Source organism: Kogia breviceps, chromosome 19 (genome assembly GCF_026419965.1).
Source record: "Kogia breviceps isolate mKogBre1 chromosome 19, mKogBre1 haplotype 1, whole genome shotgun sequence".
NCBI lineage: Eukaryota > Metazoa > Chordata > Mammalia > Artiodactyla > Physeteridae > Kogia > Kogia breviceps.
In genome coordinates, this window is record NC_081328.1 from 2,093,872 (window position 1) to 2,120,818 (window position 26,947).

General features: G+C 42.8%; 1 protein-coding gene across 13 annotated transcripts in view; it reads left to right on the forward strand.

The window, feature by feature from the left end:
* Positions 1-26,947, forward strand: part of SPECC1 (sperm antigen with calponin homology and coiled-coil domains 1) — a 219,867-nt gene that overhangs the window by 17,390 nt on the left and 175,530 nt on the right. Inside the window, exon 1 of one of the 13 annotated variants that reach the window (XM_067021741.1) lies at positions 23,817-23,916. The exons of 11 other annotated variants lie outside the window; for them this stretch is intronic. The gene's annotated coding sequence lies outside the window, so the exon portion shown is untranslated. Of the gene's footprint in view, positions 1-23,816; positions 23,917-26,947 lie in introns of those variants that run through there. One more of the 13 variants, XM_067021728.1, reaches the window with a different exon arrangement.

Here is a 26,947-nt window from a genome sequence, read left to right on the forward strand (position 1 = left end):
GAGGACACACAGAGGCACACAGAAAGCAGTCCACCCAAAGTCAGCAGAGATGCAGCTACAAGCCGAGGAGTACCTAGGATCGCTTTGACCCACCAGCACCTGGAAGAGACAAGGAAAGTTTCTTTCCTAGAGTCTTCAGAGGGAGGAGACACGCTGATTTCAGACTTCTAGACTCCAGAACTGGGAGAGAAGACATTTCTGTTGTTTTAAGCCACTAAATTTGTGGTAATTTATTCCTGTAGACCTAGGAAGCGAATACAAACCTTTTATTTTCTTTAGTGATTCCCCCCACCAAATCTGAGTTATGTCCTTTGTTGTTGCTGTAGGGCACGCCGTGTATATCGTATCAGAATCTCCTACAGATTTATCTTAATTTAGTTCCAGTGAGTCATAGCAACGTTACTGCTGTGTGGCTCTATTCCCTTTGCTCCTCTTTCGTGGTATTACATATTATGTCTATTAATATTGCAAACCTGACCGTACATGGTTGTAATTATCATCTTAACCATCTAGAGTGATTTCTTTAGCCCAATATAGATTTGTTCCAACCCATCTCCTTTGTGTAGCTGTTGGCAAATACATTACACATATATTTCTATGTGTTACAGGTCCAACAATACATTATATGCATAATATTTTACATAATTTAAAAAATCAATTCAGAGGAGAATAAAACCTGTGTTTTTACTATCATTTTATAATTACATAATTACCTTCACTGGCGCTCTTTGATTCTTGTGCGTGTGAATTTGAATTTCCTCCTGGGGCCGCTTGCTTTTACCTTGAAGAACTTCCTTCAGTGTTTCTTCTAAAGCAGGCAACAAGTTCTCTGCAGGATGGCAGACATTTTATTGGCGTCCGCATGCTACAATGGCTATAATAAGATCTGAGGCTGGTCTTACAGGTAAGGCAGTGGGACCTGACTCACTTGGAATGAATCATTCATTGCTGAAGGTGCCTTTCAGAGCTTCATGGCTCACCCTGCAGGTAACAGTGCACCCCTGGTGTCCAACCTCTGAGTAAGTGAACTGGGGTTTTCCTTTTGCTGCCAGGTGCTCCTTCCGTATTGCTTTGTGACTTTTATTGGAGAAAATTTCAAACATTCACAGAAACATACAGCCTCCTATGATAAATATTCATGTACCCATGACCTGGCTTCAACAGTGATTAAATCGTGACCAAACTTGTTTTATCTGTACTTCCACCTCATCTCCCTCAATATTATTTTGTAAGTTGCTCAATTTCTTTTCCGCATTTTCATCTGGAAAAGAGTGTGACGGTATCCTAAAGAAATTTAATTAAGGGGTAATGAGAAAAACCTAGAAAACCCTTTGATGTGTAGTAATTAAATGAAAGCTGTATTAAAAGTGCAGGATTTAGTCGTTATACGTAGCAACAAAGGATGCCTAACACCATATGCTAGGGTTTGTTTTTTTCTTTAAAGGAGCTGTAGTGTGGCGTTTTAAAAAGTGTTCCAAATGACAGGGTGGTTGCGGACCGAGTCTAGCTTTGAGACTGTAATGATAAGGGACTGTAAGCGTATAGTTTTTTTGGCTGACTTTAAGTGGGTTTTGGCAGAAGGCACATGTAAAGTGACGTTATTTATAACCTGCATGTTGACTGAAGGGACAGAACCTAAAAGGAAAGGCTAAAATATTAAACACAGTATTTATTAAGCAAAGAGTGTGTGTGTTATTTTTTTTATGATCAGGAAGAATACTTTTATTCCATCATCACTGACAGAGTTAGAGGCATTCCATGTGTGTCTCTGTGTCTTAGATGTCAAAATACGAGAAAAGTTGGCGATGCTTAAGACTAGTAGGTTTAAAGAAATGTTTTGTTTCCTTAACTTAATCTCTTTTTTTTTTCAAAAAGTAATTCTTGCTTGCTGTAAAAATCGCAATCACAGATCTACGACTTCGTGAAAATTCCTAACGTTTCCCCCAGCTGTTTGGTTTCTATTACTTCCAGACATTTCCTGTGCGTGCACTGGAACACATAATCTATATTTGTTTTCTGTACTGCTCTTTGGTTTTGTTTTCACATGACACACATCTTCGTGTATCAATATGTGGACATCTTTATGCTTCTTTTTTTTTTTTTTGCGGTACGCGGGCCTCTCCCGTTGCGGAGCACAGGCTCCGGACGCGCAGGCGCAGCGGCCACGGCTCACGGGCCCAGTCGCTCCGCGGCACGTGGGATCTTCCCGGACCGGGGCACGAACCCGCGTCCCCCGCATCGGCAGGCGGACTCCCAACCACTGCGCCACCAGGGAAGCCCTATGCTTCTTTTTGATGATTGAATTCTGTGTATGTACTCTCGTATAGGCAATATCCTGATGATGGACATTTGGATTATTTCTCATCTTTTTCCTGTTATAAACAGTGCTTCGGTAACATTATTGTGTGTGTATCTTTGCCCAGTTATGTATTTTGGTAGAAATGATACTTAGGAGTAGAGATGATTATACTAAGTGAAGTAAATCAGAAAGAGAAAGACAGATATCATTGATATCAGTCATATGTGGAATCTAGAAAAATGATACAGATGAACTTACTTACAAAACAGAAATAGACTCACAGACATAGAAAACAAACTTATGGTTACCAAAGGTGGAGGTGGGAGGGATAAACTAGGAGGTTGGGATTAACAGATACACACTACTATACATAAAATAGAGAAACAACAAGATCCTATTGTAGACCACAAGGAACTATATTCAATATCCTGGGATAAACCATAATGGAAGAGAATATAAAAAAGAATGTATATATGTGTATAACTGAGTCATTTTGCTGTACGGCAGAAATTAACACAATATTGTAAATCAACTAGACTTAAAAAAAAAAGTTGTGGCTATTTAAGATTTTGCCAATTGTTCTCCTAAAGAGCTGATCAATTTACAGTGGCTAAGAAGGCACCCCCCTCCAAACTAAAGCAGATCTTCCCTTTCCTACGCTCTCAAAGCACCCTGTATTTCTCTTCTGTACCACGTGTCAGAATTGCATTTAAATAATTATGTAAATTCCCCCTCCCCTATTTACCCCCTAAAAATATAAGTTCAGTGTGGACAGGAGCATTTTTTCTATTTTATTCATATTTGTATCTCCAGCACCCAGAATAATTCCTTACACATAATGTGTCCTCAGCAAATAATAAATATTCCTCCACCCTCTCGCCTTGGTATTGTCAATGTTTGCCAGTCTAGCAAATATCACAGATCATCGTTTTACTGTGAATTTTAAAATTATTAATCAGTGTGAGCAACCTTTCACATATATTTTTAAACCATTTATATTTCATCTGTGTTTTTTTCTCTTTTTTTTCAACTGGATTGTTTACCTTATAATTGATTCGAAGAGCTCTTTCTATTTTTATGTGATATTAGCAGTGTTGCACGTATTTTTAATCTGGTTTGTTTCTCGTCTTTTGATTTTGTTTGTGGGGTTTGGTGCCCTATAAAAGTTTTGAATTTTTACATAGTAACATTATAAATCTCTTTTTTATGCCTCTGGACTTCACGCCAGAGGCATTAAATTTCCGTCAACGAGCACATTATTTACATCTAACTTCTAACTGGCTGCATTATGACTACATTTTTCTAAAAGTTTTTTTTTTAATTGAAGTGTAGTTAATTTAAAATGTTGTGTTACTTTCAAGTGCACAGCAAAGTGGTTCAGTTATACATATATATATTATATTCTTTTTATATTCCTTTCCGTTATAGGTTATTACAAGATATTGAATATAGTTCCCTGTGCTATACAGTAGGTCCTTGTTGTTTATTTATTTTATATATAGTAATGTGACTATGTTAACTGCAAACTCCTAATTTATCTCCCCCTCTAAAAGGTTCTTGAGTTCTTTCATATCTTAAATTGCCTTTTTTCCCTTTCAATATGAGTGACCTTCTAACTTGGTGAAGTATTCCTCCTGGGTCCCTTCTCCTCAACACTCCACAGACATGGCTCTTTCATCTCTGACTTCTGATGTCGTGGAGATGGCTGGAGAAGATTGTTTCCCTGTTATAGGTGATCTGATGCTTCTGCTTCATTTTCTTAGGTTATCTCTGTGTCCTTGAGCACCAGTCAGCTTTGCCAGGATAGAGCCTGTCTTGATTGCCATCTCCCGATTTCCTTGATATATGGTGAACTTTTTCAATTTCAGGAGAGTTTTCTTCTAGTACATCTTTCGTTCCCTTTCCTGTCCCATTGCTCTCGTCTTCAATATAGCAATTACGTGTGCATCCCATTTTTATCTTCCACAACAAATATCTTTCTAGTCACTTTCACCCGTTTTCCTCTGTTCCATCTTCTCAAATGAATCTTCTATTTCCCTGATTTTTTCAGCATTTCACTTTCACTTCTTGCTCTTCCTTGTGTAACGTTTACCATGGGATGGTGCTGCCTTTTTCTTCCATTTGTGTCATTTTCATCTCCTACTGTCGTCTTATTAGCTCTTCTGTGATGAACTGTTTCTCCTGTATCTTCCTTCAGTGGGGACCAGGGCCCTCAGTGGGATGTTCCTTGCTTCTACCTCTTAATATAGAGAAATCTGTAACTTGCCAAATTTCCCTCTCTATTTTGACTTTAACTGAAGGGGAGAGTAAATAAATATGTCTTCTTTTATAAGAGTGCACAGACATATAGCTTAAAAATTGCGTTTTGTGAAAAAGTAACAAATGACAGTATACAAAATTCAATGTGTTCAAAAGGAGATATGGGGAAAAAGAAGTTCCTCTTTCACCACTGTTCCCTAGTCCCCAGTTCCCGACCCTGGAAAGAATAAATCTATAGAATACGTTCGTCGAGTGAAATTGCTTTTGTCAAGGAAGATATGCATTTGTAAATTTAATAGATATTCCAAATTGCCCTCCATAGAAGATATCAGTATGTATCCTTCTAGCAAAAATTAAGAGCGCTGATTTCCTCACACTCTCAACCAACATTGTGATGTACCGGAGTTTTCACATTTTTGCCATGCTGATAGGTAAAATAGATTTATATTTTAATTAACATTTCCTTTTTTAAAACTGAGGTTGAGCATCTTACATGTTGAAGAGCCATTTGTATTTTCTGTGAACAATTACATTTGCACATTTTAATTTTGGATTAATGGTGGTTTTTCCTTGGGTTTGTAGGCACCTTTCATGTATAGAAAATTAACTCTTTGCCTAGGTATGAGTAAATAGTGTTTTTTCTCAGTTCATTCACTGATGTTTATTTAACTGTGTTTGTTCTGTGTTTAATTAAATATGCAGAGAGATTTGGTTTGTACGTAGTTGATTTTTTTCTTTCCTAGGTTCTGAGTTTTCATATTATAAATAGAAAGACCTTCCCCATTCTGACTGTAAATATTCTCCTGCACTTTCTTCTGCTACTTATTTTAGTTTTATTTTTCTTTGAAATATTTGGTACTGCTGGAGTCATTTTGCGGTAAGGAAAAAGTAGGGTGTCTAACTGCACTTTTCCCCTCAGGTGCCTGTCCAGCTGACCATTTATTGAACCCATCCATCTTTTCCTTTGAAATACCAGCTTTATCATGTATTAAATTCCTGTGTGTGTTTGGACCTAATTCTTTTTAAAAAATTAATTAATTAATTTTTTTTGAGGTCTAGTTGATGTACAATGTTGTGTTAGTTTCAGGTGTACAGCAAAGTGATTCAGTTATACATATATGTATATATATATGTACATAAATGTATATATATGTACATATATATATATTTTAGATTCTGTTCCCTTATAGGTTATTCCAAAATATTGAGTATATTTCCATGTGCTATGCCGTATGGAACAAATTCTCGCTTTATCGATTCTGTTGCTCTGTTTATTTGTTGATGTATACCAGTGTCAAACATTAAAAAATTTAGTCTTATAATATTTTTTAAAAAATACTAATTCAATAATATTATTTCGGAGAGAAATCACGTTGAAAGATTTTAGTAGCATCCTCACAGTAAGATATTTTAGATGGTTCTTCTGGACATAACCCGCTCTTCATTGTTAGGACATCCATTTACCGACTTGCTTTGAATTGATTTTGCTGATAGAAATCAGGACTTTTCTACATTCTCTTACCCTCGCTCCCCAGTGACGTAGGAAATGCATTTTCAGGGTTGATCGAGGAAATTAGGATTTTTTGTTGTTGTTCTGGAATATATCGACACTAACTTAGGTTCATACTTGATAGCTTCACCCCAGTAAGCATCCTCCTTTGATTAAACTGGCCATGGATATTCTCCAGGAAAAAAAAATGCTACAATTTTTTGGGGCAAATGTGTGCATGAGCTGGTAAAGAAGAACTTCCTTTAGGCACAATTTCAGAGTTATAGAAGCACATCTTTGTTATCATGATCTTGCAAGTTTGCTAAATGCTTTACTGAAAATAGTACATGGAAAAATGCGGCCCAGTATGTCCCAAATAAGCACTTGGGTATTTCTTTTAAAAATTTATAATTTAAATTCTGTCTTGGAATTGTCAAATGCTTTCTTTTAAAAATGAATATTTATATAAGCATTTGTTTTAGTGCTTTTGTTACCGAGCCAAACTTGGGCCCACTCTCACCAAGCCAATCTACCGACTTCAGGTTGTGGTGAAGGAAAGTACAGCGTTTATTGCAGGGCCAAGCAAGGAGAACGGACAGCTCATGCTCAAAAGACCCGAACCCCCCAAGGGCTCTCAGGGAAGGGTTTTTAAAGACACTGGTAGGCGTGAGGGCTGTAGGTGTGTGATCAGCTTGTGCACAGTTCTCTGATTGGTTGGTGGTGAGGTAATCAGGAGTCAACATCATCGACCTTCTGGTTCCAGTGGGTCTGGGGTCTGCTTGCTGGTGGTCAGCATGCAGCTAACTTCTTCCACCTGGTGGGGGGGGGGTTCAGTATCTGCAAAACAGCTCAAGGATACGGCTCAGGATGTTACCTACAGCCCTTGAGGAGGAACTAAAGGTTCCTTGACTTGTTTTATGGCTAAACTATTATTATTTCGTCTTGCTTGACTTTTTTCCTTTCTTTCTGCATTTTCTCACTTTTCTGATGAACTTTGCTCTTTGGAACTTGAGGAAGGCCTAGGAGGCCAAAGCTGTTCTACAAACAACAGGCAGGGGACACGGAAGGTGGCGAGTTGTCTGTCCCCAGGAAGGCCCTGCAGGGTCCTGCTCGATTTCACTTTCCTTTGGAATTTTTTCATTCATTTATTAATTCAACAAATACTTCTTGATTCCCTGCCCCATGCTAGATGATGTTCTAGGTACTGAGGTTGGGTGGGGAGTGAAGCAGACAAGGACCCTGAACCCGTTGAGTGTATCGTCTCAGTGGGAAGGTAGGCAAGCAATAAAGAAACTTCAGGTCACGGTCAGTTCTACGGAGAAGGTTAAGCAGGGGGGTGTGGGAGTGACTGTCTGCTAGAAGGTCACTGTAGTTATACCTTAAGGCAGTTACCCTTCCTTAGAGAGACAGTGTGGGAAATGGCAAAAGCATGGGCTTTTTCTGTGCAAATCTCAGGGTTTTTTTAACACATGCTGTGTGACTTCAGCAAATTACATAACCTCTCTGATCTCCAGTTTCCTCAGCTGCGCTGAGGGTAAAAAATAAGACGTAGCTCATAGGGGCTTTTTAAGGATTAAATGTGCCAATTTAAGCAAAAAACCCTAGGAAAGTGTTGGATCTGTAATAGTTGCTTTATAAATAGTAGCTAAAATATTTCTAGCTTAATTGCCTTCTTCATTAAAATTTAAAAAATAGGAAGCTTTCCCATGATTTCATTCGGTTTACTATCTTGTGCCTAATGAGATGTTTCACAGAAAAAGCACCTTTAAATAGCCATTCATGCCCCTGGTCACCATGGTAACGGCTAACATGGGGACTTGCTGGTATCGGCTTATTCATCTCCATGAATCATCACAGTTTAATGTTCATCTACTCTTGGTCGGATTTTGCTGAGGTCAAAAATAACACAAAGGGGGCTACATTTGTATTTAACGCTGCAAAATTTTAGTAGAACTGAAAGGTAATAAATCTAGACACCAAAACGGGGTTCTAGTGCAGAAACATCAGCACCAGCGGTTTCTTCTGTTCCGCTCTGAGGAATGCGACGTACTGCGGTTCAGAGGAGTTTTACTACCTCATCCATACAACTCGGGGTCCAGGCTGGGATCCTGTTAGGCTACAGACTGAGAGCAGGCAGAGCCCCCAAGATACCAAGTCTGTCAGGGCTGCTGATGGGAACTTTTTTTTTTTTTTTTTTTTTTTTGCGGTACGCGGGCCTCTCACTGCTGTGGCCCCTCCTGTTGCGGAGCACAGGCTCCGGACGCGCAGGCTCAGCGGCCACGGCTCACGGGCCCAGCCGGTCCGTGGCACGTGGGATCTTCCCGGACCAGGGCACGAACCCGCGTCCCCCGCATCGGCAGGCGGACTCTGAACCACTGCGCCACCAGGGAAGCCCGGGAACTTTCCACAGAGCAGGTTCCGAGGCCAAGCTGGTCATCTTCTTAGGTAGGCAGCCAATCAAAGGCCTTATAAGAGCTTAGGGAACAAGAAAGCAGGTAAGTCAGAACGGTGAAACCTACAGCAGGCCAGGGGCTTGTCGCAAGGCTCTGCATACAGCAACAAGAGAAGGTAGGAAGGCTCGGGGAACAGCTAAACTGACCTGAGTGTGTTTCCCAGCACGGGGCTGCATCCACATTCCGAACGACACACTTTGTCGTGTACCCACTTGTTCTGGAGACAGGACCGCCCTAAATAGCACCATTTCTTTCTTCTTTTCCTTCTCTCTCAAGTAAAGCGGTCTCTCCTCTATGCTGAGTCAACGGGACCTTTGTCACTACCCCCTACTCATTTGTACTCTGACTTCTCCCTCTCCACTGATTTCTTCTCCCTCTACCTATAAACATGCTCAAAGATTTCCTGTCTTAAAAAAAAAAGTCCTGGACTTCCCTTCGTGGCACAGTGGTTAAGAATCCGCCTGCTAATGCAGGGGACACGGGTTTGAGCCCTGGCCCGGGAAGATCCTACATGCCTTGGAGCAACTAAGCCCGTGTGCCACAACTACCGAGCCAGCGCTCCAGAACCTGTGAGCCACAACTACTGAGCCCGTGTGCCACGACTATGGAAGCCCGCACGCCTAGAGCCTGTGCTCCGCAACAAGAGAAGCCACCGCAATGAGAAGCCCACGCACCTCAACAAAGAGTAGCCCCTGCTCGCAGCAACTAGAGAAAGCCTGCGCGCAGCAACAAAGACCCAACACAGACAAAAATTAAAAAAAAATAATAATTAAAAGAAAAAACAACCTATTAAAAAGAAGTCCACCCAAATCCCCTACTCTGACCTCTAACTGTTGACTTCCTTTTATGCCTAAGTTTTCAGGAGTAGCCTGACTTCCCTTGTCTCTCATTTCCTCCTTAGCTCTGTAACCTTGCTTCTAACTCTGTCTTCTGTAGACCTCGTGCTCACTGAGCTCAGCAGCGACCACAGAGGGGCGTGTCCGTCTGCCCTCTGCCCTCTTCCTGCTGAGCGCCTCCAGCGTTTCAAATTCAGCAGGAACTGAACTCCTCATCCACTTCAGAGGTGCAATGATTTGAAAACATACCCACAAACTCTTTGATACTTTTCCTTTCAAGAGGTGGAGTTAACTCCCTGTTCTTGAACGTGGGCTGGACTTAATGTCTCCCTCCTAACGAATGGAATAAGTCAGAGAGGATGTGTGAGACTTGAGGGTCATTAAAAACACTGTGGCCTCCTCCTTGCTCTTTCTTGGGTCACCTGGTCCAGGGGAAGCCATGTGCCACGATCGAAGGATATTCAAGCAACCCTGTAGAGAGAGGTTCACTGGGCAAGAAAGTGAGGTCTGCTAACAACCAGCGCTTAGTTGCCAGGCGTGTGAGCGAACCCCTTGGAACTCCAGCTGTGGTCAAGCCTTTGGATGATGCAGCCCCAGCTCAGGGACACTCCGGCAAAGCCGCTCCTAGATTCCTGACCCACAGAAACTGTGAGATGATAAATGCTGGTTGTTTCAAGCTGGGAAATTTTGTGGCTGATGTGTTAATACAGCAGTAGATAACGAATATGCATGGCAAACCTTCTCTTTCGTCAATCTCAGCAAATTGTTTCCAAACCAGAAACAACTCCTTCCTCCCCCAAATCCGACTGGTAATCAAGTCCTGTTATTTCCATTTTGGTGTCTGTAGGTTCAGCCTCTTGTGAATTTCTCCGTCACTCTCTCAGTATATTATATCTCATCTAGGCTGTTTAAATTGCCTCATAACTGGTTTCTTGCTTCCAGCTTTACCCCCCTTATAATCTACCCTCTGCGCCGCCATCAGAGCAGTTGTCCTAAAATGTGAATTTGATCGCCTTGCTTCTTTGCTTACATCGTCCTCACTGACTAGGGCTTATCAAGTCCAAACACCTTAGCAACCCAGGTAAAGACATTTGGGGTTTGAGCCCTTCTCGCTTTGCAGCGTCATCTCCTGAATCTCATGCAGGAGAGAGTTCAGCCATCACAAGAATACTTGTTTATATTGCTCTGCAGCATTTCAGTATAGTTTTTAAATATGCCAATAATATGGGGAAAATGTATTCAATTTGTAAAGAAAACTGTCAACTACTGGGGAAGTCAGGCTCACGGAGACTTAGTTAGCTATTGTAGTTTGGTCACATCAAGGCATCCTAACATCTTATAAAGAGGATGTGGCACACATATACAGAGGAACATTAGCCACAAAAAAGAAGGAAACAGCGCCACTTGCAGCAACATGGATGGACCTAGAGATGGTCCTACTAAGTGAAGTCAGTCAGACAAAGACACATATGTGATATCACTTATATGTGGAATCTAAAATATGACACAAACGAACTTATCTATAAAACAAAACAAAACAAAACCCAAAAAAACAAACAGACTCATAGACGTGGAGAACAGACTTGTGGTTGCCAAGGGGGGGTGGGGAGGGATGGACTGGGAGTTTGGGGTCAGCAGGTGCAAACTATTACCTATAGAATGGATACACAACAAGGTCCTACTGTGTAGCACAGGGAACTATATTCAATATCTTGTATAAACCATAATGGAAAAGAATACAAAAAAGAACATATACATGTATAACTGAGTCACGTGCTGTACAGCAGAAATTAACCCAACGTTGTACATCAACTGTATTTCAATGACATTTTTTTAAAAAGGTATCCTAACATCTTAGCATTGAAAGTCTTGATGTTTTGGTTAAGATTCAGGCCGCTGCAAATATTGATGACGGAGATAGACTGTGTCAGTGAGTCACCTGGGATCATAGAAGCGGTCTTAATCGGCATCGTGAATGTCTTGAAGAAATAGTTCTCTGTGATTCCTCATCTTAAGTACCCGTGTGAGTGCCTGTCCGGCGTGAAAAGCAAACCCTGCTATCACATTCCGTACTGCATACTGACGACAGGGGTCGTCCGCGACTGTAGTTTGACTCGGCGTGTTTACCCCTTTCTCAGCCCGGAGTGAAGGCCACACGGTTTATTCAGATCATCTGCTCTCGTCCGAGCAAACGGCCGTGGTGTGGACGGGCCCCGGGTGCCACGCCTGTGAGGCTACTTTGCGGCTCCTTTTCTCCCTGGCCGCGCCAGCGGCGGGCCCCCCACCCGTCTAGCTCCCTGAGGTTTCCGTCAACGGGAGGGTGAAGTTTTCTGCGCCTCCTCTTCCACGGGGCACGCCGTAGGTATTCCTTGACATTCAGAGCGTTATTTGATAGAGGAATTTTGCTAACATCTTGTTCTGTTTTCTCTCTGACCAGAACATGTATCATTAACTTTGGGGCAGTTCTAAAAAACGTCCCGTTCGCGTGTGTTCTGGACCAGTTTTGTCTCGGAGGGATACAACCTTAAATGAGGCCTCTGTAGTTTTCCTTTGAAATGCATCGGGTTTGCCTTGAGAAACATTATTCTGCCCTCGAGGAAGCACTTGGTTGGTTTACCAAAGAGGCCACGGAAGTCACGTGGAGGGCGTGCGTGGTTTTCTGCCACTATTTCAGAAGCTTCATCAAAGCAGTAAAGTGCTCTAGCCCTTGGGAACAAATCATCAATGGGCCAGTAAATTCCAGTTCTTCAATGTTCGCGGCTGTGCTTTCTGCCTGAACATCCCTGTTTTAACTGGCTGGGTGGCACGTCACAGCGTATGGGACATGCATCTCTCCAGCTTACATTTTAGTCCTGTTCAATAGTGACCCTTCCAAACAACTGTACTTCAATTAAAAAAACGTTGATTAAAAATAGAAAACAAAACAGTGACCCTTCTAATTGCTGAGTCATATTTATACTCTCAACCTGACCTTTACAATTCCTTGAACCTCTCTGCTATATCAATTTTTCTGAACTGATATAATGCTACAAAATATAAAAAGCTAAAAACTGAGTTTTAACAAATAAGAGCAGCAGTGCACCAATATTATGAAAATATACAGTGAAAATAGAGTAACAGACCAAGCAAGATGAACCACATCCTTTTAACTAAAGGTTAGATGCAGGAAAATGACGAGTGCAAGTATAAATTTCAAACTTAAAGGTTATATGAAGAGTGTAACAGGATTGCGGTGAAAAGAATAATCTTAACATTTCAAGTTTGTAGAAAAGGTGTGAGCAAAATTGTTGCATTTGTTTCTCTTGAAATTGAAATTCCCAGAGTACCTTTCGATGTGTTCCATCGGTTTTTCTTTCACTATTCAGCAAACATTTACTAAGTGCCCTGTGTTCTGCACTCGGCAGGGGGCAGGGAGAATAAGACAGAGCTCCTGCCCTCACCGAGCTCATGGCTTTTGCATGTGCGGTTTTCTTCTGTATCATATCCAGTCTGTACTTTGCTGCTTATTTTTCTGTTTCTCCTTTTTCTTACCTGTTCTGTTTCAGATCCATAAACTATTTAAAGTCTGTGCCCTCATTTCAGGTTACTTTTTTCTCCAATCTAAACACACGATAACAATTGTGGCATTAATCCTTGTGTATGCAGGCTTAGAAATTCCAGGTGTAGTACATAAAACACGTTCTTGTAAAAATTCAAATATCGCAGTACAGAGAGTAAAATATGAAAAGTCCCCTTTTACACTCTCCAGTCCAGCTGCTTCCCAAGAGCCATACATACAAGTGTGTGAAATTGCCTGTTTCCTACATTTTTGCTAACATTGTAATCCCTTTAAAAAAATATTAGTCCATATGATGGGTTTAAAAGTATCTCATTGCGTTAGTTCATGTCTGCTGGATACTGGGTAGATTAAGCATCTTTTCATATGTTTATTAGTTTTCAGTATTTTTGTGGATTGCCTTTTCCTACCTTTGCCTTCTTTTCCCTCTGGGACTGTTTGTTTCTCCTTGACTTAATTTTGGTAATCTATGTTTTCCCAGAAAATCATCCATTTTGCCTAGTTTACAAATCCATATATATAATTATGTCCTCTTTCTTGTTTCTAATTTGGATGCCTTTTTTTCTTCCTTGATTAAATTTGCCAGAGGTTTTTTTTTTTCATCTTGTTAGTGCTTTTAAAACACTAGCTTTCAATTTGATTAATCTTCTGGACCATTCAAAAATGTTTTCTGTTTCATTAATTGCTGCTTTTTCTTTACTCATTACTTCCTTCTACCTTCGGTGGATGTACGACTTTCATTTCTTCCTTCTGCTTTCTGTGCACACATAGGAAGGTGCGAGCAAAAGTTCAATGGTTGTTGGGGGTTGGGAGAGAAACTGTTGGCGTCATCCCGCCCCGCGTGCCCCCCTTCCCCCCACCCCCATCACCAATACAGATGGTTCAGAATCAGGAAGAACCAAGTCAGGCGTCAGATGGAGATTGTGTCAGCTTTGTTAGTAATAAGGCTGGCTTGAGGAATAATGCTTGACCTGCGGTTAGTCAGGCTAACGACCCTCTGGGTTAACGAAGACGTTCTTAGAGCAAATGCGTTTTGGAAGGTTCGACATGAAGCCAGTTAGAGCTGAACAAATCAGCTGCTCAGGGGCTGTGAGAGCTACATGCCCTCAGGGGAGCTCCGTCTGCATAGGTCCATCCGGAGACCCAGACTGGAAACAAAGAAAAATGGGTGATTTGGTGGATCCCCAGTGGGTGGCCGCCTGAGCAGGGCCAGAGTGAGGGCATCCAGGGAGCCGGTGGAAGCAGGAGGTCCTGGGGGTCAGGCTGGGCGGGGAGGCCTGTGGGAGCCGCGGCGGAGGGAAGGAACGCGGCTCTGGGAAGGGTGCAGGGGCGGACCGGGCTGGGAGGGAGGAGGGGGCGGGGCAGCTGGAAGAGGGGCCGCTGGATGTCAGAGGCGGGTCTTTCAGGTTCGGAATCCTGACGGCAGGAGGGTCAGGTCCAGGGACGATGGGACTTGTGGGGGACCAAGGCTGAGTCATTCTTCAGACGCTCTGGGGCTCTCGTTCTTTCCCCAATTTAGCGTAACATCTGCTTTGAAGCCCAAAGAGTCGCTGCTTTCCTATTCCTGGCTAATTAAACAAATTCAAATATACGCATGGCCTCACTCAGCACCCGCGCACAGCTGGGAGGGGAGCGCAGTGCGGGTGGCGGGCGTGTGGCACGGGCAGCCAGAGGGTGGTCTGGGCTGCGGTGGGAAGTCGGCAGAGGGCGTCCAGCCCTGGAGCCCCATCTGCCTCATGGCAGCATGACCTGTCCACGCTCCTTTGGGCATGTGAATTCATCTGGGCCTCCAGGAGTGCTTTTTATGACAATATATCCAGGCATTGTAACTCATAAGCGGACAGAACTCTTTTTTTTTTTTTTTTTTTTTTTGCAGTACACGGGCCTCTCGCTGTCGTGGCCTCTCCCGCTGCGGAGCACAGGCGCCGGACGCGCAGGCGCAGCGGCCACGGCTCACGGGCCCAGCCGCTCCGCGGCACGTGGGATCCTCCCGGACGGGGGCACAAACCCGCGTCCCCTGCCTCGGCAGGCGGACCCTCAACCACTGCGCCACCAGGGAAGCCCCAGAACTCTTGCTCCTAGCGACGCATTTACAAAAGGAGCCTGGCCTTTGTGTTTTCTTAGGGAGGGTGCAGTGGCCCTTGCCCAGAGCTCTTATGAAGGCCGGCTTCACTAACCACCCCTTTCCTGGTGCGGTGTGTCTCCCTCTGTAATTACTCCTCTCTATGTAATTTCCTACAGTGAAATTTTATGCTTTAGAACTAAATTAAAAAGTCGTCTAAAGAGACGGTTGGGTTAACATAAAAGTCAAGTTCCTCTTAGGAGGAATGAGTGTTTACAGTCAGGCCTTATAGATAGGAAGAGCAATGTATATACTACACGCTGACGTCAGGTTGCAGAGTTTGTATAGTAGATAAGCGTATTCATTATGACCTGCTAACCCATCAGGTAAACAATTTTTCTTTCTTTCTTTTTTTTTTTGTTTTTAACTTTTGGCTGCGTTGGGTCTTCGTTGCTGCACACGGGCTTTCTCTAGTTGCGGCGAGCAGGGGGCTACTCTTCGTTGTGGTGTGTGGGCTTCTCATTGCGGTGGCTTCTCTTGTTGTGGAGCATAGGCTCTAGGCATGTGGGCTTCAACAGTTGCAGCACTCGGGCTCAGTAGTTGTGGCACGCAGGCTCCAGCACACGCAGGCTTCAGTAGTTGTCGGGCCTGGGCTCCGTAGCTGTGGCTCGCGGGCTCTAGAGCGCAGGCTCAGCAGTTGTGGCGCACGGGCTTAGTGGCTCTGCGGCATGTGGGATCTTCCCGGACCAGGGCTCGAACCCGTGTCCCCTGCATTGGCAGGTGGATTCTTAACCACTGTGCCACCAGGGAAGTCCCAGCAATTTCTATTTATACTCAGCTTTCCAGTAAGAAACGCTGGATCTGTTGCTGGCAGTTGAAATGTAGAAACCCATGAAGATTTTCTAGCTGTTTTTGCCCCTGGGAGGTGCCCTTTCAAGGTGCGTCATCACAGATCCTCGTGGCACCTCTCTGCTAGAATGCAGGGGTCCTGGGGACTCTCAGGGTCTTTGCAAAAATTCATCAAACATCTGAAACCCATTCAGAGCCACTTTCATCTTTTGGCTTTGTCCTAGTTATTTTTAGGGTCGATACATTTATTTTTCCAAGAGCAAAACAGAACATCTTAAGGCTTTGATTTTTGGCTAAGGTTTAGTAAATTCTGTTCCATGGAGAGCTGGCAGGTTTCCCATTGAGGCGCTTATGAACTTGGCTGGCACACAGGTTTCCTTTAGCACTGGTCTGGAGTCATGGACCCAGCCCAGGAGCTGGTCCACCTTGTACTGTGTGGTCTCTGTGCCAGTGGACACCTGGACATGCCATCGCGGCCCGTCACCTCCCTCTGTTCCGAGACTCTCGGTCCCTGCAGAGGGAGTCTTGTCCAGGGTTTACTTATTGCTACAATTAAGAAAGCCTTCCTTGGGTCACATTGAACTTACTCTCCGCAGTATAAGCTATCAAGTCACAAATAGAGTCTGATGCTCTCAGATGCGTAATTGTTGTTATGCTTAAATACTGTTATTAAAATTGTACAACGTTACACGTTCATTGTAACGAGTGTAGAAAAATCTTAAAAACGTAAAGAAAATTAGAACCTCACATCGTCCCAGCACCCAGAGATAATAACATCCTCTTTTTTGTCATTTATTTTTGAAATTTTTGTTTGAATGTGGTAAGAACACTTGACGTGAGATCTACTCTCTTGAATGTTTACGCGTACAATACCTGATGGGTGATTGTAGGTACAACGTTATACAGCAGGTCTCCAGAGCTTTTGCTCATCTTGCTTGACTGAGACTTTATGCCCGTCAATTAAACAATTAAACTTTATGACCCATTCCCCTCCCCCAGCCCCTGGCAACCACCATTCTACTCCGTGATTCTGTGAATTTGACTCTTTTAGATTCCTCACATAAGTGGAGTCATGCGGTGTTTGTTCTTTTGTGACTGGTTTGTTTCACTCAGCATAACGTCCTCAGGTTCATCCATGTTGCCACATGTTGCAGAATTTCCTTCTTTTTTGAGGCCGAATCATATTCCATTGTATGTCTACCCCACATCTTCTTTATCCCTTCATCTGTCAATGGACACTTAGGTTGCTTCCACATCTTGGATATTGTGAATAATGCTGCCATGAACACAGGAGTGTTAATATCTCTTAGAGATCCTGATTTGAGTTGTTTTAGGTGAATACCCAGAAGTGTGATGACCTCATCATATGATAGTTCTGCAGTTGACCCTTGAACAACATGGGTTTGAACTGCATGGGTCCACTTACACACAGATTTTTTAAAATAAATATATGGTTGGCCCTCTGTAGCCACAGGTTCTGCATCTTCAATTCAGTGCTGATGCAAACTTAATACACGATCCATGGGTGGTTGACTCTGTGGATGTGGTACCCATGGATACGGAGGGCGGACTGCAGAACTTGAGCATCTGTTAATTTCGGTGTCCGTGGCGGGTCCTGGAACCAATCCCCTGAAAAGGTGGAGGTACAACTGTGTTTTTAATTTTTTGAGGAACCTCCATACTGTTTTCCATAGCGGCTGCACTGTTCTGCATTCTCACCAGCAATGTACAGGGTTCCAGTATCTCCACATCCTCACCAACACTTGTCTTCTTCTTTTTTTTTTTATAATAGCCATCCTGACTGGTGTGAGGTGATATCTCATTGTGGTTTTTATTTGCATTTCCCTGATGATTACTGATGTTAACCATTTTTCATATACCTGTAGGCCATTTTTATGTCTTCTTTGGAGAAACATCTATTTAAGTCCTTGGCCTATCTTTTTATTGGATATTAGGTTTTATACTGTTGACTTGTAGGAGTTCCTTATATATTTTGGAGATTAACCCCTTATCAGATATATAGTTTGCAAATATTTACTCCCATTCTGTTTGTTGCCTTTCCACTTTGTTGGTTGTTTCCTTTGCTGTGCAGAAGCTTTTGGGGTTTGATGTAGTCCTGATTGTTTATTTTTGTTTTTGCTGCTTGTGCATTTGGTGTCATATCCATGATGTCATTACCAAGACCAATGTCATGAAGTTTTACACCTTGTTTTTTCCTAAGAGTCTTATGGTTTCAGATCTTATGTTTAAGTCTTTAATCAATTTTGAATTGGTTTTGTGTATGGTATGAGGGTACAATTTCATTCTTTTGCATGTGGATATCTAATTTCCCCTGCACCATTTGTTGAAGAAACTATCTTTTCCCCATTAGAGATTCAGTGCAATCCCTAACAAAAGCCCAATGGCATTTTTTAACAGAAATACAAAAAACAATTCTAAAATTCATATAGAACTGCAAAAAACCACAAATTATTTTGAGAAAGAAGAACAAAGCTGGAGGCATCACACTTTCTAATTAAAAGATACACTATAAAGCTATAGTAATCAAAACAGTATAGCATAAAAACACACATATAGACCAATGGAACAGAATAAAGATTCTAGAAATAAATCTACACCTATATGGTCAACTCATTCTTCAACAAGGGGTTCAAGAATAACATTTTTAATATATAGACTTTTCTCTAAGTCTTTTTTCTATGCCTGTTGTAAATATGGTTTCCTACTGTATGCACCTTTTACAATCATATTTTCCACTAATTTATTGTCACCATTGTTCTACATGATCAAATATGTTACAGTATCCTTTGTGAAGTTGCTATAAATCACATACCATAAATTCACAATTTTAAACTGTACAATACAGTAATTTTTCTTGTGTATTGACAAAGTTGTGCAACACTCACCTCTATCAAATTCCAGAATATTTACATCACCCCAAAAGGGAATCCTGGAGCCATTAGCAGTCACTCCCCATTCTAACCTATCCCTTCATCCCAGGGCAACCACTAATCTACTTTCTGTATTTATGGATTTGCCTATTCTGGAAATTGCATATTAATGTAATCATACAATATGTGGCCTTTTTGATGTGGCTTCTTTCACTCGGCATAATGTTTTCAAGGTTCATCTATGTTGTAGCATGTGCCACTACTTCACTCTTTTTTTTTTTTTTTTTTTTTACTTCATTCCTTTTTACTGATGAATAATATTCCATCATATGGACCTACATGTTATGTTTATCCATTCATCACTTAATGAACATTTTTTTTCTACTTTTTGGCTATTGTGAATAGTGTGGTTGTGAATATTTGTGTATAGATTTTTGTTTGAACTCCTGTTTTTGGTTCTTTGGGGTATATACCAAGGAGTGGAATTACTGGGTCACACAATGTATGAAGGTTCAATTTCTTCATATCCTTGCCAACACTTATTACTGTCTGTCTTTTTGCCTATAGTCATCCTAGTAGATGTGAGGTGGTATCTAATTGTAGCTTTGATTTGCATACCACTAATGCCTAAAGATGGTGAATATCTTTTCATATGCTTTTTGGCCATTTGTATATTTTATATTCTCCTTGGAGAAATGTGTATTTGGCTCCTTTGCCCATTTTTTCGTTGGGTTACTTGTCCTTTATATTCTGGATAATAGACCCTTATCAGATATATGATTTGCAAATATTTTCTCCCATTATGTGGGCTATCTTTTTACTTTCTTGATAGTGTCCTTTGAAGCACAAAAGTTTTTAATTTTTATGAAGTCCAACTTATCTAGTGTTTCTTTGGTTGCTTGTGTCTTGGGTGTAATATCTAAGAAAACATTGCCTAATCCAAGGTCATGAAGTTTTATACTTATATTTTCTTCTAAGAGTTTTCTATTTTTAGCTGTTACATTTTGAGGTAATTCTTGTATGTGGTGTGCAGTAGGAGTCTAACTCCATTCTTTTGCATGTGGATGTCCAGTTGTCCCAACACCACTTGTTGAAAAGACTATTCTTTCCCCATTGAATCGTTTTGGCACCCTTGTCCAAAATCAACTGCCCATAAATGTATGGGCTCGTTTTTGGACTCTGAGTTTTATTCTATTTATCTACATATGTCTATCCTTATGCCAGTACCACATGGTCTAGACTGCTGTAGCTTTGTAGTAAGTTTTGAAATTGGGAAGTGTGAGTCCTGCTTTGTTCCTCTTTTTCAAAATTGTTTTGACTATTCTGGGTCCCTTGCATTTCCATATGAGTTGTAGAATTAACTTGTCAACTTCTGTGAAAAGAGCAGCTAGAATTTTGATATGGGTTGTGTTGATTCTGTAGATCAATTTGAGGAGCATTGCCGTCTCAAGTTTTTCAGTACTTGAGCATGGGATGTCTGTCCATTTATTTAAGACTTCTTCAATTTTTTAAGTGTTTTGTAGTTTTTAGTGTACTGCAAGTCTTGCATGTATTTTGTTAAATATATTTCTAGATATTTTCTTTTTGAGACTATTGTAAATGGAATTTTAAAAAATATATTTGGATTGTTTATTACAAGTGTATAAAAATAAAATTGATTTTTGTATATTGATCTTGTAGCCTACAACCTTGCTGAACAAGTTTATTAGCTCTGTTTTGTTGTTGTAGATTCCTTAGGATTTTCTGTATACGAGATCATGTCATCTGCTAATAAAATATAGCTTTACTTTCTTACCAGTCTGGATACCTTGTCTTTCTTCCTCCCTCCCTCCCTCCCTTCCTTCCTTCCTTCCTCCTAATTTCCCTGGCTAAAGACTCCATTATATTGTTGACTAGAAGCGGTGAGAGCAGACATCCTTACCTTATTACTGCTCTTACAGGAAAAGTTTCAGATTTTCACCATTAAGTACAATGTTTGTTGTTGGGTGTTTTGTAGTTGCTCTTTATCAGGCTGAGGAATTTCTCTTTTATTCCTAGCCTGTTGAGTGTTTTTTTTTTTCTTTTTTTATCGTGAACGTGTGTTGGATTTTGTCAAATGCTTTTCTGCATCTATTGAGATGATTATGTGGTTGTGTCCTTTATTCTATTAATATGGTGTGTTACTTTGATTGATTGTCGTATGTTGGAAAACCTTGAATTCCTGAGTAAATCCCACTTGGTCATGGTGTATAATCCTTTATATATGTTGTTAAATTTGGTTTGCTAGTATTTTGTTGAGGATTTTTGCATCAGTATCATAGGGAATATTGGTTGATATATGTCACTTTTAACAGCTGCATAATGTTTAATCATGTGAATATACCATCATCTAACCAATTAGATTTTAATTATTTCCTTTGTTGTCATCGTTGTTATAATCAAGGATAAGCTTATAACTCTTGCACACACAGCTGTAAATTCCTTCATAATTATTTTCATAGGATTCATTTCTACAAATGGAATAACTGAACCAAAGGTTATGCATAGATGCTCAGCTCATGTTGTCACTGGCATTTACATTTTGTTTATAGTTTTTGTTTTTGTTTTGCAGAGTGTTTTCTTTTAAAGTAGCCAAATCTATTTTTCTTTATGTATTCTGCTTTTGCAGGTGGGCTCAGAGAGGCCTTTTTCATCTTGTTTACATATAGAATCTCCTCTATTTTCCTCTAGTTCTTGCAATGCTTCTTTTTTTACCCACCTAAATCTTTATTCCTTCAAAATTCATTTGGTGTGAGGTAGGAGTCTCTTTCCTTCTTTCTCCGTCACTCTCTTTTTCTGCATATGATCAGCCAGTTTTCCCAATGCCATTTTAAAAAACAATCCATTCCTTGTCCTCAGATTAATGATGCCATCTTTATTGTAATCCAAATTCTTATGCTTGGGCTTTGTTATGATTCACTGATGATCTTTCTATTCCTGAGCCATACTATTATAATTATTTTACTTTTCTGGTCTGCTTTTATATCTGGGAGTGTAAATACACTTTCTTTTTAGAATTTTCTTTTATAGAGAAGAATGAATTATTTTACCAGATGAATTTTAGGATAACTTTGTAAAGAATTTTCTTCACACTTCTAATCCTATTAGAATTTTTATTGGACTTACAATACATTTATAAAATTATTTTGTGAATGATGAATATCTAATTGGAAAATCATGGTATATTTTTCCATCCAGTCCTCTTTTTGTCATTCTGTAAAATGTTGTAGATTTTGGGGGGCAACAGCAATTTTCTTACCAGGTTTATTCATAGATATTTTATGTATATATTTTTTACTTTGTAATTAGGATTTGTTTAGCATGCAATAACTTATTTAATTATTTTATTACACAATTTAATACCTACTTGTTTTAGAAAATGTAGAAGATACAATGTGAATTAAAAAAATAAATGACCGCCAATTCCAGAGATAACCACTGTTGACAATTTGTGTATATCTTTCCATTAATAGATTTACAGTCTGATTGGGGAAGTAAGACATGGTCACATGAAAGGCTGAAATCCAAGGCGCTAGTGGGTGACTAGCTTGTACTTTTTTGTCTGTCCAGCTTTTTTTTTTTTTTGCTTTGGGGAACCGTTCTTACAGCTGGTAGGGTCCCCAATCACCCAGGTCCCTCTCCCCTCCTCTGGGTTGGACAGTGTATCACTCTGGGGTTCTTTTCTGAGGTCTCGTCTTCTGAGATCCTGAACGCTAAAGCCCCCTAGTCCTGGAACGCTGCCGGGAAAGGCTTTCCCATCCCAAGAGCACCTGTGTTGGAGCGACGCGAACTCAGGGAAGCAGAGCCGAGGGGTGATGAGAAGCAGCTTCCCAACGGCATCCGAACCTCCAGGTATAAGTGGCTTAAAGCCAGCTTGAAGTCATCCCCAGAGCAGCCAGTTAGCCAGTAAGTTTGCCATTTTGCTTAAGCGGAGTTCTGTCACTTGCAGGGTCCCGCCCATGGCCACCCCCCGTGACTGTGCCGCGGGGCCATGCGCTGCGGAAACCCCCGGGTGAGTCAGGTCCCCGTGCGCCCCCGGCTCCCCGGAGGATGGACGTTCCTCCGCGAGGGCGTGTCCCGTGCGGTGTGCCTCTCTTTTGCTTTAAGGCAAAGAGGGGGGGCCACCAGAGGCGGCAGCGTTTGCCGGGGGGGGGGGGGCATGGGGCCACAGTTACAGCAACAGCCCCGGCGGCGGAGCTCGTGGGGAGCGGTTCCAAGCTGCGTGAGCAGAGCTCCTTTCCGTGGTCTGGGATGGGCATGGAACCGCGGTGAACACAGCGGACTCAACGTCACCGAGGCCCTGCCAACCCACAGCGCCATTAAGAGCTACTCGGCTGCTTCCCACACCTGTTTGACACTAAAATAGCAAGTAAAATCCAGTTTATGGCCGTGACTGAGCTCTGCCTGGCCCTGATCCCTTCAGTTCGTGGAGAGTGTGGACACAACACAGGAGCTTGTTTACCTTCTCACAACATTTCTTCCTCGTGTATTTTCCATGCCGCGTGTTCGCCCCCTGTAACAGGAGATCTTACCGTCATGGGGCTTGGAGGCCACCTGTCGTGAGAGTGCTCTTATGATTTGGGAGCTCTCTGAATTCAAAATTAAGTATGAAAATATTTACCTTGAGTGAAACAGGAAGCCTCAACTGGTCACGGGAGCCTTGGAGATCCAGACGCCTTACCTCCGAGGTCCCTAGAGTCCGCCGATCAGAACCACCTGCTTTGAAATGTTCCCGGCTGGAACCTGAGTCTCCCATCCCACCTAGAACATTCTATGAGTCACAGGCTCGAAAGGAAGGGACCCTGAGGCTTCAGGGCAGACTCCCCTCTGAAGAGCAGACTGCCTTTTTCTTTTTTTTCTGTCTGATATCTCAGGGAGCAATCAGCAAGAAACTAGTCAGCTTACATCTTTAAATCCTTATGTTTCAGAGAGGTTCGAAGGAAGTATTCCGGAGCCAGTAGGATAGAAGTGATTTTGCAGGGTTTTTTGGGGGGGTGGGTGGGGGGTGGAGGGGAGGGAGAGGCCGTCGGAAGCCCTGGAGAGCTGAGCCCGCCTGTTTCCTGAGCGAAGCGCTTCCAGTGCTCAGTGCCCGGCCCTTCGAGTGTGGTTTTCCTCCCGGCCGGCACCAAACCCCAGAACAGTGCGGCTGGCTTGCTGATTGAGGCCAGCCGCTCTGAGAAGCAGGAGAAGCCCAAGGTTTTGCAGTAAGTACCCTGTTGGTTATTCTTTAAGGTGGAGGTGGAAACTCTTAGAACAGCTGTATCTGGGGGAAGAGGTTCTTCTTTTGTGGCTGTAACGTCTCAAGTCCCGGTGACTCCTGCTCTGACTCCAGTGTTATTAATATATCCTCCTGTGGTTCGTGGGCTGGGCAAGTTCATGCTACGTGCATGTTTGGGGGCCTAAAAATGGATTTCAGACATCTTCTGGCAGCTTGAAAACACCGTCTTTTCTCACTGCCTGCCACTTCTCTCGTCTTGCCAAGAAAGGATAATTAATGCTAACTTTAGGTTAAATGTCTGAAGGTCTTTGGAAGAGAAATCCCCCCGGTGGGTCTCATTGCTAGCAGCGTGGAGATCTGTGTTTCACCACCGCGGTGAAGAGGGCTGCTGCTGTGCCTTATTCTCGCCAAGGGTGGGAAGTCTGAAATCCCACGGGAGGGGCCGCCCACTTGCCTGGTTCCTCACCCCCACGAGGTTCTAGGGCCTTCTCCCCTGGAAGACCAGCTCTGTGGAGCACGCCCACCCTCCTTGCAGAGGGCCCGATAACGTGCCCGCGCTCAGTATCTGGGCCAAACATTGTGCTTACAAGGCCTAGATGGCAGACTTTCCAAAGATGCGGCAAAGATAGAGGCTTTTCTAGGAAGTTACTCGTGATATGGTTTCTGTTTAGACGGTCTTTTGCCCCACCCGCCCTGGCAAAGGGCTCCAGCTACTTTGAAAGGTCTCCACCTCTCCGTTTGCTGGAAATTAAGTTTGGGCTGTTTTTCTTCCCTTTTTTCCATCGAGTCTAATCTCTTGTTGGAATCAGACCTTTAGCTCAGTCATGCAGAAAGCCCGTTCTTTAAGTTGGCTCGAGAAATGCGCTTTGCCGCCTCCCCTTCGGGTGCAAAGGTGGGGACACACATGTGCTGCTTTGACCTTGGGTCTGGTCTCTGCAGCTGTGCCCCACAGACTCTACGCGTTTTTGCGTGGCTCTGGTTAGAGCGGCCGTTTCCCTTCCCTTCGTCTCTCCTTTGCCGAGTGAGCTTACGTGGACGGTGCGGTGTCGTCGTCTCAGCAGAACAAACCCACGGACGTCGAGGGGGCGCCAAACAGACAAGGCCACACCTTCACTTGGGAAAAGCCGCCGCGTGGGAAGCGCCTTTTCCCCTCGCTTCAATTTTATTTTTCAAACACGTTAATATCTTTAAAAAAGGTAAACACAACACTCCTGTCTACTTACTGCCTGGCAGACCCAGCGGTTGAGCGCTCGCCGAGGATCATCTTCTCTGAGGCTCGCCGTCGCCCCGTGAGGCGCCCACGCGTGCGGTCTTCACTTTCAAAGTGGGGAAACTGAGGCACAGAAAGGTCTTGTAACTTGGCCAAGGGCAGACTGACTGGTGGGTGCGGTGGTCTGGGATCGGAACGCAGGTCTTTTGAAACCCGGAGTAAGTTTAGAAAGCAGAGGAAATAGTGACTCAGTGCCATGCACTAAGACGACTTCAAATTTCTATATTTCTCTGGACCTGTACAGTTAAATATTATAGCATACTTCTTTATATTATTAGTTCACAATTATTTTTAATGGCGTATAATTTGTTTGTTCCATAAATTAATTAACTATTCCCTGTTCTTGAAAATGGGATTGCTTTTTGTTTGTTTGTTTGCTATGATAAAGGACACTTCAGTGACTGTCTTGTCCGTATAATTTTCCCCACGTTTTTGGATTATCTGTAGAATGGATTCTCAGAGGTGGGATTACTGGATCAAAGCGCGTGAATTTTTAAAAATTAATTAATTAATTTTTGGCCGCGTCGGGTCTTCGTTGCTGCGCGCGGGCGTTCTCCAGTTGCGGCGAGTGGGGGCTGCTCTTCGTTGTGGTGCGCGGGCTTCTCATTGAGGTGGCTTCTCTGGTCGTGGAGCACGGGCTCTAGTCGCCTGGGCTTCAGCAGTTGTAGCGTGCGGGCTCAGTAGGTGTGGCTCACGGGCCCAGCCGCTCCGCGGCACGTGGGATCTTCCCGGACCGGGGCACGAACCCGCGTCCCCTGCATCGGCAGGAGGATTATTAACCACTGAGCCACCAGGGAAGCCTGAAGCACATGAGTTTTTAACAGTGCTTTGTATATGTTGCTAGACTGCTTTTCTACCAACACTGTGTGTGAGATGTCAGTTTAATTTTATCCATTCCAGTGACAGCACCATGAAAGAAAAGAAAAGAAAACAGGCAAAACAGAAGCACTTGTTGGTAATTTTGCATCTTTTTTAATATAGTTACGATGAACTTTTTTTTTCACATGTTTGTTTACAAATTGTACCTTCTCTTCCTTTGCTCATTTATCTGTTAGGATCTTAATGCGTTTTTTTGTGGGGGTGGCTAATTCATAAAGTGTGGTTTTATTTATTCTTTAATTTTGGCTGCGTTGGGTCTTAGTTGCAGCCCGTGGGCTCTTCGTCGCGGTGCATGGGCTTCTCTCTAGTTGCGGTGCGCAGTTTTTCTCTTCTCTGGTTGAGGCGCGTGAGCTCAGTAGTTGTTGCGGCACGTGGGATTAGTTGCCCCGTGGCACGTGGGATCTTAGTTCTCTGACCGGGGATCAAACCCGCATCCCCTGCATTGTAAGGCGGATTCTTTACCACTGGACCACCAGGGAAGTCCCCATAAAGGTTTTTAAAAGATTTACTCACAAAGTTTCATCAGTTATTTTCCCCAGACTATGTTTTACCTTTTTAAAATGAGTTTTTAAAAACCATACAGCCGGGCTTCCCTGGTGGCGCCGTGGTTGAGAATCCGCCTGCCGATGCAGGGGACACACGGGTTCGTGACCTGGTCCGGGAAGATCCCACGTGCCGCGGAGCCGCTGGGCTCGGGAGCCATGGCCGCTGCGCCTGCGCGTCCGGAGCCTGTGCTCCGCAACGGGAGAGGCCACAACGGTGAGAGGCCCGCGTACCGCAAACAAACAAACAAAGAAAAACCATACAGCCAGTTAACATTTTTGCATAGTCACATCTGCCCATTTTTAACTATTTCTTCTTACTTTAG